Source organism: Lycorma delicatula, chromosome 10 (assembly GCF_047948215.1).
Source record: "Lycorma delicatula isolate Av1 chromosome 10, ASM4794821v1, whole genome shotgun sequence".
NCBI classification, from domain to species: Eukaryota; Metazoa; Arthropoda; class Insecta; order Hemiptera; family Fulgoridae; genus Lycorma; species Lycorma delicatula.
Window position 1 is genome coordinate 89239486 of NC_134464.1, and position 23936 is coordinate 89263421.

The following is a 23936-nucleotide window of genomic DNA, read 5'->3' on the forward strand; positions in this document are numbered from 1 at the left end:
ACATATTAGGAAATATAAAAATAAAACATATCTATTTACAAGGAATTTTTTTATAAGAAATCTTCTTATCATCACGAAATTTCTTTGTTAGCACATGAAATAGACAAAATAAATAGATTATTATAGTAGCTAAGCATCCAGATAAACTTTATTAATACTTTAATTTATTGTTGTTATTTTAAAATCGATTACCGAAGTGTTTTATTCATTAAAAAACAATTTACATCAGCTAAATGTAGCAGAAATACTTTACTTTTTTTGTGCCAAAAAAAACTCACTTTTTCCTATAAGTTTATGTGTTATTGTTTTTTGGCGGTGTACGTTTTGTTGTACTCGCTGTTTGCATTTTTAACGTTGTATAATTTTACATTGTCTAAATTACTTTATTTTTGTTGAAAAACGCGGTATTTTACTGAAGAAGACTAGTAGCCTATTTGAAATATTGCCAAATGAGTTGGCAAACAAATTAAAGAGACATCTTTTTTATATTAAAAAAAAACCCAGTATTTTTTTGTTGTCATTACAGATTTTTGTACCTTATTCATTTATTTCTCCAGTTATTATTTTTATTTTCAACCTACAATATTCGCCGTATATTTTATTTTCCATTTATGTTTGTTTTTTTTTTTTTAGTATCGATTAATAGTGTGTCTGATTTATATATATATTTATATTGTATGTAATAGCTTTTATTTTTATTTCTGGAATGTTGTAGGATTATCTCCCCCCGTATACTGATTACGTCAATAAAAAATAAATTCCGGTATGGATTCCATTACGAAGCAGGAAAACTGGAGAAATTTGTTTTTCCTTTTAGAATATCCGGCACCATCTATTGATCTAAAAGCAACAAAATTATCATGCAACTTACTACAGTGCTGACCGTATTACACTAACAGACGTTTAATTTTTAAACGTTTAACAGGTAAATATTAAAATCATATTCTATTTCTTTCACTAATTAGTTTAATGTTTTAAAAAAGTTATCGTTTTTATTTCAGAGTAACAAATTATAGTTTTGGCTTCTTAATCTGAAATTCTTTAAATAAAAGTAACAGTTTTTTTTTCTTTACCGCTTGAAGTAGGACAATGAAAAATTTTATCCACGTTAAAATCAATTTATTTTATTTTAAACAACTTTTAAAAAAACCATCGAGATAGTTTGATACATGTGTGTTTTTATTATTATTACATTCAGATTGATTCACGAACATAACAAACTTTCAGCACGTAGTCTACTGGTAAAAATAAGGAAGAAAGTTCAAATAAACATTGGGTGGAAACGCTTCGTTAGCGACTGTCGGTTGGCGAAAGATTTCGCCTTGGTTTGGTAAAATGAAATCCGATTTTAATTCTTGGAAATCAAATTTAGGGGTAAGTTTAAAGGTTTTATATGAAATCTGATCTAACTGAAAATTTGAAAAACTAGGTCCCACAGCTGCATTTTAGAGAATTCTGGTGTAAAAGATTGGAATCATAAAATACGCTATTTTATGTCTGGCGTAAGATAACTTTGTTAAATGTGTAATAAACACGTAAAAGTTTTGAACAAACCTTACAGAGAACTTGATTCTGATTAAAATTATATGAATCAAGTCCACAGAAACTAAATTACAAATGTACAGAATTTTCTGGATGTAAGAAGCATTTCCTAACCTTTGTTTAAATGAATTTTCACCGGTAGACTATATCTTGAAAGTTTGTTACATTCTTCGTTAATCACTCTGTATATGTTTTGTAATATGTTCAAACCGTACTTTTCACCTGCTGGTCCGACTTCGATGATTTTTTTGTTGTAGAGGAAATTGTTTTGCCGCTCGAGTTAAAAATTTGTTTTCCAAGTAGCACAAGTGAAAACTTTTTTTAAATGAAAATTATTTTGTTTAATTTTTGTTTTGATTGAAAGTTATTTTATTTTTTTATTATCATTGCTTAGTGTTGTAATGATAAATAGCCCAAGAACTTTGGCTATTCGGACTGTTTCTTCGTGAAAATTATCTGAAAAATTTAAAGTTAAAAATAATAAGGTGATTCACAAAGAATATAGCAAACTTAATTCTGGAAATATTCTGCTGGTGAAAAGAAAGGACAGCGTTCACTTAACACTTTTAACTACAACCTGGGTGGAGGTCCACTTATATCATTAGAATATAAATAAAAGTGTAGTACCAGAGTAGAATTCGTTATTAAAATTCTTACAGCCAACGCAAAACAACGTTGTTAAAACACGGAAAGCCACCAAAAACATTCGTCCGGTAGGGTAATGTGACCACTTTGGTGAAGGACATTTTCAGCAGTTTATTTGTTTGTAAATCGCTTTTATTTTGTGTTTGTATTTGATACTTTTCTAAAATATGTAATTTTGTTTTTAATATCGAAAATTTTGTTACGTTTAATACCTTTTTTGTTTTTTATTCTCGTCTTTCTTTTGCCCCCCTCCCAGAGCCGGACCCAGATTTAAGTAAAAACACAGATTCGGGAGGTGCCACATCGCCTCAAACCGCCTGGGCAGCAGCTCTGGACCCGGCTATGCCGTTCCCAAGGCCCCCACCCTGACAACCGGGACTCGGTCCTTTGCGCCATGCCTCTAATAAGAGGACCCAAAAAGGGGTCCCGCTACATGGACTACGCTCTTACAGTGCCTGGCCTCAAGCGGAGAATCCCAAAATAATTCCCACCAGCGATAATACCTTGTTAAAATCAAATTCTGATACGTTTTGTTTTTAATAAACATCTAAATTCTTACATTTTTATTAAGTTTCTGCGGGCTTTATTCATAAAATGTTATTCAGAATTAAATTCTGAGTTTAAATTTATTATGTGTTTTGTTACCCATTTAACAAAATTAATTTACGCCAAACCAAAATTTGTGTGATTTTCTACCGCAACCTTTTGTCTTTTACCCCAATTTCTCGAAAACTACTTAAAAATAGAATTCTGGAAATTTTTTTCGGTTCTTAAGGTCGAATTTCATACAAAATCACTAAATTTAGCCATTAATTTTGGTCCCAAAAATTACAGTCTGGCTTAATTTTACTGAAAGAGCAGGCATCACGGCGAAATCTTTCGCCAGCCGACACTTTGTAACCTACGTTTATATAAATATTCTTCTTTATTTCACCCGTAGAACATGTCCTGAAAAATTTTCCATTCTTTGTGAATCACTCTATGCATGTAGAAATAATATATATATACTTTCGCATTCCAGAGAGCTTCTCCACAGTCCTTTACTTTTTTTTAATTGGCATACACATTTTTTACTTTGTGTTTAGAGCGAGCCGTTTTGTCAGATAGACAACTCTTTATTAAAAGGCTACTCATAATTCAAATAAAATTAAATTTAACAATAATTAAAAATAAAATAAGCTTTACAAAATAATAAAAACCGATTTTAAAGAAAACAGTAAAATAAAAAACTTATATTTTGGTTTTTTCTTTAATCTCGGATTTTTTTTTTAAGACGAAACCTAACTGATTAGGTAAGTTATTTGTAGATTTTTGTATTTGGCACTGATTTCTAAAAATTTAAATTTAAGTAAGAAATTAAAAAATATTATTTTTAAGTCAGTTTTCGAAATTAGACATATTTTATTTTGTATAAGGTATATGTTATGCAATTTTTAACCGACGTCAGAAACAAAGAAGGTAGTTCTCAATTTTGTTTTATAATTAATTTTTATCAAATAAATTTATCATTTAGATGAAGTTCTGATTATTGGTTTATTTTTTAGAGGAGTTTTTCTTGCTGTGATGGTTTCCAGATCAGCTAGTCCCGGGTTAAACTCCTAGCTAGGATGTGGTATATTTTAAAACTATCATTTCATTAGTTTATTTTTTTCGTTAAAATACGAATATATCAAACTAGATAAAAATACATAAATTAGAGACTTATGAATCATCAGTGCATAACACAAATTACAAAGAAAATTAAACTTAGAAAATATGAAACAAAAAATTTGTAAAAAAAAACTTCAAACAGTACATCCTATATTTTTCTGCTTTAAATCTGAAAAGCGCTTTCGTGCTTTGCGATCTTCTAAACACTATAATGTTAAAAATTCCTTAGACGTCTACTTGTTTCTCGAAATATGTAATTAATCGCTGCAATATTAACATATATTCAGACTGATTTTGGCAGATTACGTCTTCTACAATTTCATTGTCTAAGCTGTCAATTTGGCTAACTTGCGAAGACGACGCCAAACAAACCTTCACAATCTCATCTTCGTTGAAGATCTCATTCCCAATGTTATTATCGCATGTTACCTGCACAGCTATGTCTTCATCATTTACTGTTGAACAGCCTTCCAATTTATGAAATAATTGAACAAAGTTTTCGTCAGTGTCGGTGTTTTTATCAGTTAAATTAGACGCAATGAGTGGTTCTTCCACTGGTGGGACATCTGGCCAAATATTTTTTTCAGGTGTTGATTAGAGTCGGTTTGGTCATTTCATCCCAAGCTGCGGCACAAATATAAATCGCTGTTATTACATTGCTTCTTTTAAGAATTTCTTCCAATCCTTTTTCTGTCAAACATTTGATAACTGAGGGCAAAAATGGGTAGGAAACCGATTTTTGAAAGTATCTGAACTCATTCAAGCTCATTGTTGGGACATGTACTTAGCTGGAAGAGCATTCATGTTAATATTTTTTAGCGCGCGCGGTCTAATAGACTTCCCTATAACTAACAATGGAAATTTTGGTCCTCCCGATGCGTTATTGCGTAGCAGAAGTGTCAGTCTTTCTTTGCTAGATTTGTGGCCTTTTGCTGAAGATTTAGGTTTTGAGATCATTGTTTTTTTTCGGTAACATTTTAAAAAATATACCAGTCTCGTCCGCGTTAAATATTTGATCAGCAATTAAATTTTCTTCGGTAATTAACTTAAAAAATTTTTTTTTAAACTTTTCACTAGGTACACTGTCACTAGAAAGAATTTCTCCACAGATTTTTAATAGGTATATACCATCTAGTTCTTTCCACCTTCCTAACCGACCATCAGTAGCGGTAAATGACGGTTGACCGAATTTTTTATTGAGAATTAAAGCTTTCGATTGCAGTAACGGCCCTGAGACTGGAACCGCTTGTTCACGTACTTGATAAAATCACATATACAAAGCTTCGTCCAAATGCCCCTGTTTAGATTTTTTTGTTGTAATTATTTCCCGAAGAATCTTTAGCAGCCATTTTCGCACAAAAGTTATCAATGGCCTCTATTTTTTTCCGATCGGAAACTGTTTGCTTCACAACTCCTAATTCTACGGCTATGTTTTTTAAACTTCCCCTTGTCAACACAGTTAAATGAATACATTTTTTCTTGCGTAGAAACTGTTACACTTTTTCTGTATGTCGTCATTTTTCGTTTCAGAAACACAAAATACGCACGCATGCAAGAACACCGTTACAAATGAACAAACAAAAACGCGATACCAATTCAACTGTACCTTATTTACTATAACGTATACGTAATGAAACTTCGACTACGATCAAATTCGACTTTGATGTAAAATTGTTGAAACCAATGCGCGAGTAAATATAAATGAGAAATATTGTTTTTTTGGCTAATGACTCACATCCATCAATACAGAGTAGCATGGTGTACTGGTGTACTACAATAATGTCCCGTAGGACTTAATTTGTCATCATATTGACGCCTTAAAAAGTGTACTCTCTTTTCCTTCAAATATGTGTTTTAAGAAACTTCTTTACGACTCGTGAAGATCGGATGGGTCCGGATTAGCGCGATTTTACTGTATTCTTCTAATTTAATATCCGATAATTGGATTTCATGTGGGATTTACCAGTCTGCAGATCTTCATAAACTGGTAGCTAATTTGATCAAATCTAGCGTTAAAATCGATCTAATGATCGATTATAATTTCCTTAGTTAACCTTTCTTTTTTCTGTTTAGCCTCCGGGAATTACCGTTCAGGTATTACTTCAGAGGATGAATGAGGGTAATATGTATGAGTTTAAGTGAAGTGTAGTCTTGAACAGTCGACCGTTCCTGAAATGTGTGGTTAATTGAAACCCTGCCACCAAAGAACACCGGTATCCACGATCTAGTATTCAAATCCGTATAAAAGTAACTGCTTTTACTAGGATTTGAACGCTGGAATTCTCGACTTCCAAATCAGCTGAATTGGGAAGACGCGTTCACCACTAGACCAACCCGGTGGGTTTCCTTAGCTAACCTGGAATTTGCATATCTCCCTCGTTATGGAGATCTTTAACCCGTACTCTGTAGAAATATCTTCATTTTTTATTGATTTTGTTAATATTCTTCAAACGAAATGTTTATATCTTTTATATTAATGGCGAATAATTTTTTTTTTTTAGTGTTAGCAGGGTTTTTGTACGCCTACTAATATTTAAAATAAAATTATAATTAAAGATTTGAAATAAATTAAACCATTTTTACGAAAAACCATTATAAAATACGATTAATAAATTTTTTCAATGTTTAAAAATTTGGCATTTTGAAAATAGATGTTAAATCAATCAATAACAAACGAGTAGTAACAAATTTTTTGTTTGCAATTTGACGGAGACTTTAGTAACTCAGATTTTAACACCGAATTCGTATGTTTTTAAATCAGTTAAAGTTTTTTTTGTTTTTTTTTTTTGTTTTTTTAGTTATGAAGGAAAACTTTGTTATAATTTACGTAACGTTATCGCTTAAGTATTCAGATATATATTGTACTCTGATTTAAATAAAAAGTGGTAAACTTGTTAAATGCTTATTAAAAGATACCTATCTTTGTGGAATTGTCACAAAGGAAATTTTGTATTACATCATTTAATATAATTATTATTCAACTACTCGTGTGTAGAGTTCAAAGTACTTGGTATTTTTTTTTTAATTTCCATTAGAGATAACAAGCGGGTAGCAAATAGAAAGATATATATGCAATTCTTTGTGAGTAAGTGTATAATAATAATAATAGTAAGATAAAAACGTTTCATCTTTTATTTTCGTTTCATTATAAAAAGGAAAGAGTTAGTTAAGCTCGTCAACACAGTTTAACCACATCGACAATTTTACGCCTATATGATGATTGTATAAAGTTAAACGGCATTACTCGTCAAGGGTTTTGTAAAATAGACAACTTTTGTAAGAATTGAAGATAAGAAAGAAAAAATATTTCTTTCTACATTTTATCCGCAATAAGCATCTTTATAACTTTTTCTCTTTTATTTATTTTTTCAAAGTAATTATTTAGTTAAAAATGTCAAACTTGTAGTTAAAAATGGATAAATTTTTATTTAATTGTTCTTTAATATAAAACCTAAAGAAACATTAAAAAATATTCGAAATAAAGAAATTTTAAAACCTCTTCTAAGTACATCAATTTTTTTAAATGCATTATTTTTTCGAGTTCAGCTGACCGAGAACAATTGAAGCATAATTTTGTATTCATTTCTCTTTCTTTTCGACGTTTTTATCTTGGTCTTCTAATAGTTCTTCATTCTTTCATTTTGTTTTTAACTTCTCTCTTTCGCTTTTTTTCTCCTTTTCTTATTGGAAATCTTTGTGAACTTGTACTAATTTTCACAACGTTGTGCTATGTTCTACCATTCCATTTTTATATATAGGTTTTGTTTTAGATATTTCGCATTGTAAAAATTTCACATTTTTATTGATGCATATTATTAAAGACAAAGAATATTATGATTATCTGTTTCGATTAGTTTTATAATCCAAATTTACAATGCAATCTTTGAAAATAGCCGAAAATAATTTTTTTTAAGATCTTCAGTCTTTTAAATGAATATATTCCTTTCTATTGTGACCCAGTTTCCAAATTTCATATTTTTATAATAACCGAAAAAAAGTTTTTTAAAGTTTTTTTTAATTTCTTCAACCATTCTTAGCTAATTATTAAGGAAAACTTACACAAAACAGAGAAATCTCTTAAAATGTAAAGTTATCGCAGAGTACTAAAAAAATTAATATGCTTATGTTTTTGCGGTATATACGAGTACTGTTACGATCTATTTTTTTTTAAATATATTAACACTAGCACCGATCGTGACTTTTCTCGCACTAAATTGTTACTTGCGTTTTCCGTCGCTGTCATTTTTTCTTATTTTATGTTTTTTATTCAAATAACCGGAGGCAGGTGCAGTCACGTCGCACATACAGTAACAGTGGCAGTGGCTGTGTTTGTTGAGCTCCCGAACCGTATACCGTCGTAACACTTACAAAATCGAAAATAAAAATAAAAAAACGAAAATTATTTTTAAATATTTATATGAAGCGTATATGCAAGCCTCAATCAATTATAAATTTTCATCAATTTATTTTCAGTTTTGCTGAGCGTTGATTATGAATAATCACTTACGACATTTTTTTTTTATATGTATAACTAGCAGACCCCGCGGCTTCACCCACGTTAAATGCTCCTTTTTTTTTTTTTTTTTTTTTTAACCTCCGGATCCACCGTTAGGCATTCTTCAGAGGATGAGATGAATGATTTGTAGCGTGGGCGAAAATGCCATGCCTGACCGGGATTTGAACCCGGGACCTCCGGATGGTTATATGCTTACTTGCATTTCCCGTCGCGGTCAGGGGATATTTAGCCGGTCCTCGCTTCGCTCTCCCTTTCCGTCTAACCGGAGCGCTACAGCAGAAGTATAGTTCTAGAGGAGAAATTAGTGCAATCGGTCCAATTTGGGCATATGCGGTATTCACTGGATTTTGACTTTTTGACACTGAAACTGATGTTAATATTCGTATGTATGTCAGTTCGATGTTGGCCTCTAAATCACCTTATATCTCCAGAACAAGCTGACCGATATTGACCAAACTTGGTCAGATTACATCTATATATACGGAGCATTGATGAAATTAAATTTTCAACTTACAACGGGATGAGGCTGTAGAGTCACCATCAGTATCTCGATTTCGCCTAATTAAGATTATATTTTTCTTAGGCAATTAAAAAGTAACAATATTTGCAAAGAAACGTTTTCGAAAAATCGTATCCCCACCCTAAACAATGCTGTTGTAGTCGAATGCTATGTTGTGACATCATTGGTAAGCGATAGAGTTAAATAATATTCAAAGTAACTCGGTCTAGTTGGGTTTCGGACTCGATCGCCCGGTCGACTCGGTACCTGGTGCGCTAAGCCTCGCGGCTACACCAGTCTACGGATTGTACAAACGAGATTTCTTCCATGTAAGTTCTGAAATTACATTAGTTTAGTTAGTGCTGACCGTCGTCGGTAGTACCCTCACACCTGCGCGAATAAATACGGTGTGCGTGCGCGCTTTGGTTAGAATCATTGAATGAAATAAACGAAAAAATATTATATTTAAATAAAATGATAAAAAATATTTTTAAATGTTGCTAATGTATGTGTGCGTAAGCCGAGTTCAGAAACAACCCACAGTTGTTTGAATTTCCCGGAAGCCGGCTTTTTGTCAACCTTTTTTTATATCAATAGAATTTTAATATTTTTATAAAAGGAATTTTTTTTAAACATAGAAAAATGTATTTTTAAAGTGTTTTTATTATATGTTTTATTTTTTTTTAGTTTGAAGTCTTTTTTTACAACATTCCTTCCTTTAGTTATTTTTTTCTATTAAAATATAAATTGAAAAACATAATCTGTTTTGTCGATCTCCGTGGCGGAGTGGTAGCGTTACGGCCTTTCATCTGAAGGGTTCAAATTCTAGTCAGGCATGACTTTTTCATTTGCTACAATTTCCATTTTCTTAATCTTCCAACGCACAATCTTCAAGCTTATCTGGCGAAATCATTAAACAAAAATAATAAGTTCCTTGATAGCAGATCGTAATATTATGAGAAAATAATCTTATTAATTTTTTTTTAGAAATAATATTAGTTGTGAGACTATATAGTCTACAATTAATATATTAGCTCAATTATTACTTACGTATTTTTAGCCTATTTTCTTTTTGTTTTCTTACATCATAACTGTAAGCATTATTAATGAATAAATTTACGATATTTACTTCCTTAATTGTTTCTGAATCTTTATGAAAAAAATAATGTTCTAACCATGAATTTCCCAACAAGAATTATCTTTTTCTATTAATTTTATTTTATTAATTTTATTCTATTAATGAAAATATTTTAAATGAAATACGTAAAAATATATATATAAACACGATTATTTTTGTCACATCTAGAAAACAAAAAGAGGAAAAAAATACGTATTTAGTATAACATAGTAATACATATATATTAACATCAGTTTTTACTCCGTTTAACATAAATAAAATTATTAAGGAACGCACTAACGGAATAGAAAAAGAAAGACTTTTGGAATCGGTTCAAAAGAGGCGGTATTCACTTTGGTGTGGGTTGTTAATACGTTAAGTTATGTATATATAGTAAAAGACAATTTGTTACGACATTTAAAAAGACTTAAATAGTATTTTTCATACGAAAGAAAGCATATAAAGAATCGAAATAAGTTTTTCATTCCGTAAAAGAAAAAGCAAAATTAAAAAATTATGTAAAATGTATGCGTTAAGAAAGGAAGGGTATGTCTTTTGTTCCCGATCGGATGATTAATCATCTGTAAAAAGGGAGGAAGAAAAAAGGTAGACATTAGACTTGTGAGGGACTTAAAAAACTTTAAAGCGTATTCATTTTTTTGTCATCAATCAATCGATCGGTAAAAAATACTTTTTCCATTCTTTATTTTATAAACAGATCTTTAAATTTTAAAGTTTTTTAACGTTTGTTTAACTTTTAGGGTAATCGCATTCATGTATTACGTGTATGTGATTTTGTTCTTGCAGAAGATAATATGTATACGATAATTATTACTTACTTTAACACTGAAAATTACTTAGCGGTATTTTATAACCGCACCACCATCTAAATCTAAACAACATTACACTGAAAGTTTTGTTTTAAATTTCAGATATCATGTGATAATTACAAGTGAAGTTTTCATCGGTCATCCGTAACTCTTTTTTACTTTTTAATAGTGACTCAGGAACGTTTTAAAAAAATTGACTCGATTGTTACGTTTTACTGTATCAAGAACGACATTCTATCACTAATTCTATGATTTTTGTTTGGCTCATCAGTCATTTGATTGGTTTGATGGTATTCTCCATTCTTTTCTGTGCTGTGGTTATTGTTTAATTTTAAAATATTTATTATGACGTAGAATTTCAGTTATTTTCTTATATAGGTATTCCGCGAAGAAATGGAGAAACTCCAGGAGAGTGAAGTAAAATAATGATAAAATTACATATAAACATAGGTCTGGAAACACTTTGTTTTCGAGTTACGGCTAACGAAAAAATTTCCCCCGGATTTTACTTCTTCTAATAAAAAAAATCTCCTCTGTAATTTTTAGGAACGAAATTAAGAAGTAAATTTGGTCGTTTCTTATGTAATTTGAGCTGGGAAATAGGATGTAACAGATTCCAGAACTGTAACTCTACATATCCAACGTATCCACCGGGTCGGTCTAGTGGTAAAAATCAGCTTATTTCGAAAATTTTCTGATTTCTTTTTCATAAATGTAAAATTTAAGTGCATCAAAAGGCTGGTGCAGAAAATTTATGAAAAGGAAGGGATTTTCTTTTAAAGAAAGAATTTCAATCTGCCAAAAACTTCCTGAGAAATTTTGAAAATAAGTTCGTCTACTTTCAGCGACTTTATCGTTCGACTTCATGCAAAGCACACATGTGAATTTAAGAATGTTGGAAATGCAGGTGAAACCTTCCTTTACTTTAATATCCACCTATATACCCGCTATCACGGACTGGAATCTGACCCGACATGATCCCAGCCGAGATGCAGTAACGAAGACAGCTTGAATTAAGAAAGATTTCTAACATTATCTCATCAACCACTTATCCTCCTTCTCTAAATCGTACAATTATCTCACCGCTAACATATGCTATTTCCCCGGAAATGAGAGCACATTGCTTCCGCCAAGCACTAAAACCTTCAAAACCGCATTCCTGCTAGGACGGAAGGCTCTATCACCAAAAGGACTTTAGGGGACAGATTGAAGAAGAATCAAACCTTATAAGGAGGAGGGAGAACAAAGGTTATAAGCGGCTAGTTGCGGCTTGGATGCCCAAGGGCATCCTGACCCGCAGGGGAAGACACCTTTCATGTGGCAGTTTCGGTCACCACGCCATCCCTTCCGTACTTCACTCTTATGGGCTTTACCGGTGGTCATCGTCAGAATCTCGGCAAAAGGCATCTCTCAGCCTTGTTCTTGCCTCATTCAGGATGTCACCGATGCGAATACTACATGTGATATTCCTATCGGTGTACTACTAGGAAATGAACTCTTTAAAACAAAACACATCTATGTCGAGTCTTTAATAAGACTGAGTGGCATGAAGGAACTGAAATTAAAACCGCAACTACCTACCCGATAGGTTAGAAGTTTAGTTCAATACGTAACCGTAACATAACACAAAAAATAAATAAAAATAAAACTAAATATACTAAATACTACAAAGACATCAACCTTATAACATAAGAACAACAAAATCAAAACACAGAAAAGACCAGGCGGAACCCTAAATTCCCTCGGCAATCCGTTCTCTTGCCAAGTATTCGATGAAATTTTCAAAGATTACCCGTTGAACTTCTCCCGAGGGCAGGCCCAGTCAAACAATTTGTTCTCGGTGTAAAGAATTGGAACGCAGCAAATAATTCCGTACATAAATAAAACAAAATGAATAGTATCCCCAATAAATAAATAATTACCAGTCCGATAATGGAAAGATACGTCAGCAAGGGACTTTAGTCCAGGTACTGCGATTAGTAGGAGATACAAATTTTCCCTCTATCGTTGCGTAACGTTCCGTTCTCATAAACATACAGTGACTTCAAATAGTGAAAAGAAGTTGAAATAGTTAGTACAGGATGCGTAAAAAACGTGTAACTGTAATGCTTTGATCTACGGAAGACGGCAAGAAATTACTAAAATTTTTAATATTAAAAAAGAAAGCAATGCCCAAGAATAAGAAATTTCCCAATAATGAGATAGTGGGTTAAAAATGGTTATTAGACCATTTTTGTATGTACCGTTTTTGTAATACCGCATGGAAAAGACCCCCACGATCGTGGGGGTCTTTTCCAAGCATGTTTTTAGGCTTACGTCTCCGTAAGCCTAAAAACATGCTTGTAATAGAAGGATTTAAAAGAGATTTAACGTATTCAATGAAAAATAGAATAAGAAATAAAATTGTGACTTGATAATCCCGAGCGGTAGGTCCGGCCAACTCTAGCCTACGTATCTTTCAAAGACCACGTAAGAAAAGTACACGAAAACTGATTACATTCATCAAACCATCCTCTAACTGTTACCGGAAAGGTAAAAAAGGAAATTTCTTCAGCAATAGCGGAATGGATTTCTATCGCCTGCAATGAAATTGCGAATGAAATAACATTTCACGCCTTTAAAAAGTGTAGCATGACAACAAATGTCATGGATGGAACAGAAGACGACCTGATATGGAATAATGATAGCATTAACATCACTTCCAGAGATTGGAGTGATAATGAAAGTTTATCTAATTGCAATTAATGCATCTTCAATTATTTAAATGGAATTATTTAAAATTGCAGAAAAAAATTGGAATTATTTTTATACATTTTTTTTTATTGACCATCCGAACCACTAAGGATCACATTTGTATAATAGTTAGGAACTTCTTTTGTTTTCCCATTATTTTTTTATTTTTTCATTCTGTTCTTCTTCCTTGCTCAACTTTCATCCTATACTCCTTTTATCCTTCTCTGAGAACTTACATTCTTTGATTAATTTTGTATATCGGTCTCTATTTAAACAGGTTTCGTTGGAAATTTTTAAACCAGTTGTACCGTTATAAAAGTTAAATATTTGTTATTCTGTTTTCGCTCAATCTGTCCAAAAAAATTGTTATCTTTTTCTCCGGATGGTGTCTTTTAAATGTTCTATAAATTTCTATTTCAGTTTTTAGTTTATAAATTCCTTCCTGGTAATTGGGTCAATATATATTTCTTAAAATTATTTTTTCTATTTTAAAAACGTCTTTATCCGAAAAATTTTACAAACACTTAGCACCATATAACTCCTCCGGAAGTATTACTGTTTTGTAATGTTGGAGTTTGAATCTATACAAAAGCGATTTTTTATAAAAAATTTCGTGTTAGGTTAAACGCTAACATCATTTCTGCTTTCGCTCTTTTAGCGCTTCGTATTCTAGAGCATTTGGAACTATTACTTCTCCGAGATATTTAAATTTTGATAATCTTTTAATTTCCTGATTTTGTGTTTGTAATTTTTTTTATCGTTAGAGAACCATTTTGTTTTTTCGAAACAAATTTGTAAGTCTATTTTATTAGCACATTCGCTTAATTTATGGACTTTAATTCGAGCCTAGTCCACGTCTTTCGCAAATATCTCGATGTCATCTCCAAAGGCTAATAAGGTTGTGTTCATAAATTTGTTTTTTATCCTGTTTTAACATTTTCTGCAATATTTAGTTTTTCTAGTCTTTTCTTCTGTTCTCTAATTACTTTTTCTAGAGTGAAGGCAGTTAAAGAAGATCGGGTTTAGTCCATCTCCTTATCTGACGCCTGCTTTTTATTCAAATGGTTCAGAAAGATCTCCCAAAAATGTAACTTTGGGTTTTTTATTTATTTTTCTTTCATAATGTTAATTATTTTTGTAAATCTATAAATATCGTAATTAATTTTGGATTTATAATTTTCTGGTGCTGTAAAATTTGTTTTAAATTAAATATTTATTCCGCGCAACAAATATCTTCCAGGTCTTTGCGACTTTTTATTATTTAAATTTCAATTATATTTTTTTTTTATTAATAATTAGCTTATCAAATTATTTAATTTTTTTATACAATTCTTTGAAGATTTTTTTGTTTTTCGTAAAAGATTCTTTGTAAATAAATCTTATTATTATTCTTGTTTTTATTTATCAACTTTTTTTTGCAAACACCTTTTGAAAATTTATGGTACAGCTTAGAATCAGGGCGGCCTAGATTCAAGCAAATGCGGTAAATAAATCAAGAATCAGATTATATAAAAAAAAAAAAAAAACACATGTTAATATTTCTTTTAAAATGTACATATATGTTATATAATTGTATGTTATGGAGGTTTGTTACACAAGAAATATAAGAGTTTATTTTTAATGATAAATCATATATATATAAAGATGTCTTGGTATGTCGTAATTAAGTGAAACGACTAGAAAATATATTTTTAAAAAAATAAAATAAAACTATTTAATATAATTTATGTAGGGTAAAAAACTAATAAATCTATACTTCTATTAAACTGGTTGAAAGTGTTGAATTGTGTCGTAAATGTTAAAATTTGACGTAACCGATATTTCACAAAATAAATGATGTACAGTGCAATACATTAAAGTACAAGAATAATATACCTGATTTTCAGTGGTGACCTATTGTTACTCTTAGTGCCGGTACATGGATTCCCTTTTACATTAAACAACCTTACATTCAAGTCAAATGTAATCAATTCTGTCCAACATTGCCTGTAACTAAAACCGCTATACCTCTTCATCGTTAAACCCCCTACTTCTTACTCTACAATTACCGTCGTTAACATTTCTTTACATAATTAATTATTGTAAGATAATTAATTATCTTAATTCGATTTAGCATCGGTTTTACATTTATTTATCGGTATTGTGTTAATTACCCTTTTAATATAATTAGTGGTAATTTGTAATAAATACTTGATCGAAATTAAAAATAAGTTTTTCTATTGTGTAATTTCCAACCGCATGAATAAAATTTGAATTATGAACCCTGCCAAAAGCCAATATAAAATACAACAAAGATGAATATTTAGGATCAAATAAAGCTCTACCGTGATTTGTTCGCTCTGCTTGTGCGACATCAATAATTAAGTCACATTTACTTACTACCGGTTTCAAAAATATATGTTCCGCATCTAAAACAAATCTTTGAAGAATCGCTTATCGGAAATTACTGTACTTTATAACAAAATTTAACTTATTTTATTCCCCATCGAATAATATGAATTAAACATTTCATTTAAGTTTTTAAATTTTTTTTTGGGATAAGAACAAAAAAAACTTCTTGCGCAGTTCTGCGCAAGAAGACCGACTTTTCATTAATTTTTTTGGTTTTAATATTTTAATATTTTTTACTTTCCCGTCAAGCGTTTTCAATTTGGGCATATGCGTTTTTACCGGATCTTGACGTTTTGACACCTAAGAAACACAAAAAACCGAATGGAAATTTTCCGGATGTTAATGTTCGTATGTACATGTGTTCAGTGTTGGCCTTTAATTCATATTATATCTCCGGAACTACGATTTTGACCGAACATGATCAGATTATTTCTATATATTGGCAATTGATGACATTAAATTTTCAACTTATAGGTCAAGGGGGTGAGACTGTAGACCAAGGTCACCTTTACCATCTCTTTATTAAATATTTTAGTAAAAAATATAAATATAATGTAGTGTAACGATTGTAATGGATCATACAATTTATTAAAATTATTTACGCGTACGTACAATGTATTACAGTGCAGATTGCAGAACCCACCGGGTTAGTCTAGTGGTGAACGCGTCTTCCCAAATCAGCTGATTTGGAAGCCGAGAGTTCCAGCGTTCAAGTCCAAGTAAAGCCAGTTATTTTTACACGGATTTGAATACTAGATCGTGGATACCGGTGTTCTTTGGTGGTTGGGTTTCAATTAACCACACATCTCAGGAATGGTCGAACTGAGAATGTACAAGACTACACTCATACATATCATCCTCATTCATCCTCTGAAGTATTATCTAAACGGTAGTTACCGGAGGCTAAACAGGAAAAAGAGAGAGAGTGCAGATTGCAGTATAAACAGTATAAATTTCACCCACATAAAACTTAAATTCGTATCGCATATGTATTATGATTGTGGTACAGTTTACGTAATTTTGAAATTACATGTTAAGATTTTTTTTGCTACTCATGGTAAATTAGAAAACACCACTTAAAATGTTATGTTATATATAAATCATAGTGTGATGAAATTTTAAACTTTACGTATTATATTTTTTAGAATTATTAGTTACTATTCATATTATAATACAACGCACATAAAATACTGTTCGAAACCCTATTATAATCGTGCTACAGCCTAAAGCAAGTAATAACACATTCAAAAGTTAAATAACTTATTCTCACTCGAGAATGTTTGTGTGTTTCGTGGCTTATCCATATGAGTTCATTTTCACATATACTATATTATAATATTAAATTCGTGTTCCAGTTTATCTTCACTAAAAGATAGTTTAAGCTCGAATTAAATTTACTTTAAAAATCATCTTTTAAGTTATCCATTGCCGTTAAAATGTAAAAATTTTAATCTTTTGATAGCCCTAACTCTTTAGTATATTTCTTAAAATAATTAGCCAAAAACTTTTAACCCCTTCGTAGAAAATTATAACTTTGTTTATGTAGAATTATGGCTCTATCTTTGTACTTATAAATAATTAAAAGTTATTTTTTAATTTATTATCAACACTAAGGGAATTTTTTCTAATTAGTTTTTCTCGAATGCATCCTCTTGAGTATGGGAGCCCCCAAAATTAAAAAAATGTTTCACAATTTCAAATTTTTAATGCTCAAAACTATTTTTTAAAAAATAATGACATTAAAATAATTTGATATCCCTCCCCTTATGGAGAAGCTCTAAAATTAAAAACAAAAATCGAGAAAAACGTTCTTAGAATGAAAGTTAGTTAAATAAATAGTTAATTAAATCAAGATTTTTCATTTTTAAAAAAAAATTTTTATAATGGCAGATAATATCTTTTTTTAGAGTATTTGAACCAGGTAAATGTAAGAACTCTATAATTATCAGTAAATGTGTGAACTTTTTGATTTCCTGAAATGATGTGAAATATTTACTTTAAATATGCCTTTAAACAGGAAACTTCGGTATCATCGTCTACTAGTTAGATTTGATTGAGTTAATCCACCCAGAGATTCTTAAACACTGAAGAGTTTTTGGTTTCTTTCAAAATATTATTCATCCATTTTTCTGGATTTCTTTGAAGCATGTTGTTTAATAGGGTAAGTAGATAATACAATTATCATAAAATACATTTTTTTACTAGTATTGTTTTGAAGAGACTCACCAACGTCTCGTCTATCAAATCTTTCAATTTTACTTTCCCGTCTAGAGCTCTACAGCAGAGCTATAGCTTTAGAAGCGAAAATATTGCAATCGGTCCAATTTGGCTATGTACGGTTTTCACCGGATCTTGACGTTTTAGCACGTAAGAAACCCAAAAAACCGTTTGGAAATTTTCCGGATGTCAATGTTCTTATGTACGAGTGTGTGTTTGTTGTTGGCCTCTAAATCACCTTATATCTCCAGAACTATTGTACCAGTTTTAACCAAACTTGGTCAGATTACTTCTAATCTATTGATGCCATTAAATTTTCAACTGAAACGTTCAAGGAGGTGATGCTGTCATCTTCAGTATCTCGAGATTTCGCCTAATTAGTCATATGTTTTTTAGCCACATTTGTTAACAATTAAAAACTAACAATATTTGTAAAAAAACATTTTGAAATATTGCACCTTCTCCCAAAAAATGCTCTTAATTAGTGACTAAGTGGCATACCCCAATAGAACCCCCTGTAATCACAAGGAGCGTTAGTTTCGCAGTCCGCCATCTTGGAATTTCCCTTTTTTCTTGTGGAAAATTGTCATTTCCCTCGTCCTGTTGGACCGGGAAATCTGAAATTCCACAGAGTTGCCAGCTAAATTATTTTTTACGCTTTAAATAAATAGTCAATATTTCAAAGATCGGTTGCACTGAGGTGTAGCTGTTTTAGTGACTATGTTGTGACGTCACAAGTGAGCGGTAGAATTAAATAAATGAATAATATTTAGCGTGTTAAAAGGAAACTCGGTATGGCTGCGTCTCGAACATGATCTCCCGGTTGAATCGGTACCTGGTGCGTTAAGTCGCATAGCTACACCAGTCTGCCGACCGTACAAGCGAAATTTGTTCTATTTAAGTTTGAAATTACATTAGTTTAGATAATGCCGACCGTCGCTACTAGTACCCCCACACCCGTCCGAATTAAATCCGGTGTGCGTGCGCGCTTTAGGTAGAATCATTGAATTACATAAACGAAGAAATATTATATTTAAATAAAACGATAAATGTTTTAAATTAAGTTTTGTGTGTGTACATGTGTATGTAACCCGTGTACCAGAAACAACCACAGGTGTCTGCTTTATTTTTTCTAATAACGAGAAGTAAAGACTGCTCTTTTTATGTTTTAATTAATAGTTTATTTTTTTAAATATTGACTACAGCTGGTATTATAACTATAGACATTTTTTCCGATTCGATTATTAAAGTCGCACCTTGGCTATGGAGAAAGTAGTCGTAAACCAGCCGATGCGTCATCAAAACAATTCTTAAACATAACAGGGCATTTCTTGGTCCGATTAAGAAAGTAAAGTGTAACCGGGTCGAACAAAGTAATTTATCGACAGCTGGAAGGAAAGCCAATCACCTGGCCTTTACTCTACCCAATCAGTCGCTGGTATTCCATTTTAACAAAGTCACACATCTCTTTTAAAGCTCCTTTTCTTACTGTGCAGATATAAAACTGTTAAATCCTTTTTTTAATTTATCGGAAGCTGTAAGATACAGTTATAATTATTTCTTTATGGAGCTTGTCGTTAATAGTTCTTCTGGCAGAGTCTCTGTAGTTGCAAATTATTTTGTCCGCACATAATGTAAGAACCTCAGTTTTCAGATCAGATTCCTTAGTATTCAAAATGGATTTGAAAATTACGTTAATAGTTTCACCTCCTATTTTATGAGCTTCAAAAACTGTCACTTTTTTATTTTATTATCAGAAAGAAAATATATTACTAACAAAGAACATATTATAGTACAGTCTTGAGTCGAGCACTCAGAGTAGATGAGACAAATCTTATTGCAGGAAGGTCATCCTTCAAAGATTCGACAACATCTGGTTCTGCACGATCACCTGACTTTTTATCCGTTCATAAGAATATTTTTCCTTTATATTTTTTTTTTTTAATTTAATTTAGAAGTGTTATTTATGATATAAATATTTGATAATAAGCAACAATATACAAGCCGTCTACTACTTTTATAGACGCAAATGTTTGCGATTTTATTTCAAAATCTTTAAGAAAATCTTTAAAAGAAATCATTGCCTTACAAAACACAAATATCCGTAGATGTTTTTAATTAAGTGACGCGTAGGTGTTCGTCTATTGTGTATTGTATATAGTGAAGCTAATAAAAATGTATAAATCGGAGTAACAAGTTAAATTTTTTTAAATTTCTTTAATAAACAAAACTAATTATCGACAACGAAATGGCAGTTTTCAAAGCCGCAGAAACCTTTACAAAACTGATTAAGCTCGTATATGCATACAAACTTCTCTCAGCACTTAAAAAATTCTTATCATCACTTACAAGCAAAAGAAAAATAATTTTATATTTTTATTCAGGTATTTTGTTTATTAATTTTTTTTAAATATTTTATTTATTAAAATAACTTAATTTTCACACACATTAAAAAAATGATGTTTTAAGATATCTAATAAGAAAGGCTGAACGTTTAGTCATCTTTCTAACGGTTAAAGACACTATTTTAGAACCGATTTCTGTAGGAGTAGTGGTGCTCATTATACAGTTCGTCCCTGTGGTAAATAGAATCAAGTTGTCGCTTATACTGAAAATTTTTATATCGGCGTACTCCACATACTGTGATACAATATATTTTCCTCGGTTTGAAGATTAATTACTTCACCAAGTAACGTAGCCTCAGTTAAAGGCTAGGTTTCTTGGTTTATTTTTACCGGTAAGTTTATTTACGATACGTCAGCTTCCCTTCGGGTTATTCCTTAAAGTAGTTAGCATTTGCTATTTCACACTTGTTCGAGTAGTTTTTGTCATTGTTTAAAAGTTTAATGCTATTTAACTACACTCTTTGTTCATAGTCTGACATATGGTACTTGTTATTTTAAATACACGTAGTTAGGATGTAACGAACCGTAATAAAATATTAACGTTTCTATAAAGTTTAATACTTCAATTAAAATAATTAATAAATAAATGAAGTTATAATAGTAATAAAAATGTTTTACATAAGGAAGACCAAAATTTTACCGTGTATAGAAAATTCATAAAAATTAACCTAGTAATTTTATCACCGTAAGAATAACAGTAAACATACAATAATGCATAGGAGAAAGTATTAAAAAAATGAATGACTTCTTTTTGTTTGATATTAAAAAATAATGACTCCTTTTCTTGGAAAATTTTAAAAATAACAATAACCTTAAGATATTCTCAAAATAGTTTGAGAGCTATTCAAACTATTTTAATAAAATGGAAACATAGTTTTTCTTTTTTTGTAAAAGTCCTAAAAATGTAGAAAAAAATAATTTATTAGTTGTTATGTCCAGTCCTTTTTATTATAAAATATTTAAAAAATAATTTTAATTTAATATTATGCTGTATGAGGAGGCAAAGAATGAATTAGGGTAATAGAGAATATTAAATCAATGAAAGGGTTGATAAAAAAAAAATAAAAATAATGCACGATTTCCATTATTCTTTTCTTCCGGAGTTTAACTTTAAAGAAATCATCTAAGGTTAAATAAATAAATGCACTACCCTTAGAGAAACATGGCCGTCGATAGATTTTTTCGTGGCTGACCACAGTCATGACGACTATATATTGATATTTCCCGTGTGAACAGTTCACGCTCTAAAAAGGGGTTGAAGTGAACGTAAGTAAACACGACTGTCAGTTTGTTAACATTAAAAGTGTTCACGCTTCATGGGAACCATTGAATTCTTATATTTTATATATTCTTACATCAATAAAAAAAAATGTTAACTTTCAAATTCGATAACGACAAAAAAATTCAAATAGAATATCTAAAATTTAGATTTATTAACTTTTATTTGGCTTTTATTTATTGTATTTGTAAGTTTGAAACATTTTTGACGAGTGAAAAAATTACTCTGCTGCTTATGCAAATGTTCCAATAACACTCAATCACTCGCGTAAAATATTAGGCATGTATTAAACGAAATACTGAGTGATAATATGTATGTATTTTACTTATTTGTTTTACAAGGTTACCGGCCATAGATAAAACCTTACCGTAAATAAAACTGCGCTATATTTCGCTTAAAATCCTAAGCTTTTTTAAGTTTACACGTAAACATATCACGTTACAGTACATTAACAATTTGATATGATGTTACCAAGTAATTTATTTTTGGTTTTACGTCTTACTTTGACCTCGATTCTTTTATTTTATTGCGTATCATATCATAAAGATAAGACGTTAAAAGTCTGTAGCGATGCCTTGTAAACTCAAATAAGAAAAAAAAAGTAGTTTTCCCGATTTTATTGTTATATTATTGTGTTTGTTGACCCAGGTTATTTTTCTTTACATTATCTTTTTACTAAAAAAAAATTGACTTCCTGTTTTATAGACTTGACATGTAATATATCCGGAAATTTACTACTGTCACTTTATCCATTTTTTTTTTTTTTTATTGGAATTTGTTTTATATTTCTATATCATTATATTACTTTTAAATCTTATTATTTATTATTTTTATTACATTGATTTTATATTTCATTTTATTACTATATTTATTACTCGAAGAAAATGACATTAGTTGGTGTTTTAATATATATTTTTTTTTTCTTATTTATTTTCCCTTAATGTCTCAAATTTCTTTATTATCGTATTTTATTACCTTTTGTTTTGGCCAGCTATTGCCACGTTTAACACTTTTCTTTACTTTTCTTTCCTGCCACTACTTAAGTATCTAATTAGACTTTTTCCAGAAATCGGTCACGACGTTGTTCCAATTATTTTTAAGTCCAGAATTTCTATTTTTCCTTTGTTTAAGCCTTTCTAAACTTTGTCGCAATACAGGCATTTAGTTTTTATTTTTGGATAAAATAGGACAATTTTCTTTTCAATTTTATTATCATTCATTCTTAAAATGTGGCTTATAAAAGACAATCTCCTGTAATGTACTTTTTTCAAAAATATAAATTTATACCGAATGAAAAATGTCATCTCTGACCGGGGTTTGTACCCGGGGACCTCCGGCAGAAAGGCCGAGACGCTACCACTCCACCACGGAGATCGGAATTTCTGTTATTTATTTATTTACCGATCGGAATTTGTTTCTTGTTTTTGTCGATTTCTGCGGCGAAGTGGTAACGTTTTGGGCTTTCATCCGGAGGTCCTGGTTTCGAATCCCGGGCGGACATGGCATTTTTCATCGCTGTAAATTTACATTTCATATTCCCATGCACAAGCTTCAAACTTACACGGTGAATTAATAATAAAAAAGCAAATGTTTGGTACAGCGAGTTTATATATTTTCAGAAGCGTAGCTTACACGTATATAGTGATGTCCTTTATAGAATGAAATATTTTTCTTGCTAATTTCTTTTCTTTCTTTTAAAAAAGCGATGTTGATAACTGTCAAACTTTTGCAGTGTACAACACTTTTAGATGAATCACTGTATTGTTAAAATGCCTTATTCTTAGAATTTATAAAGGTAGAATTTTTGTTGTTTACCTTTGTGTTAGACGATAGGCCGATTCCAATTTTTTGGTCCGATTTCTTAAATTATTCTTCATTGCCGTTCCATTCTACATTTTCTCTGAGGTATTTTAACTGTTTTTTTTTCATAGGTATTATAAACGTCAAGGTCTAAAATTCAGATTGTAGTTACGGCAGTTACTTTTACATGGATTTGAATACTAGATCGAGGATAACGGTGTTCTTTGATGGCTGGCTTTTAATTAACCACACATCTCAGGAATTATCGACCTCTTTCACTCTCTTTCTTTTAGTTTAGCCTCCGGAACCACC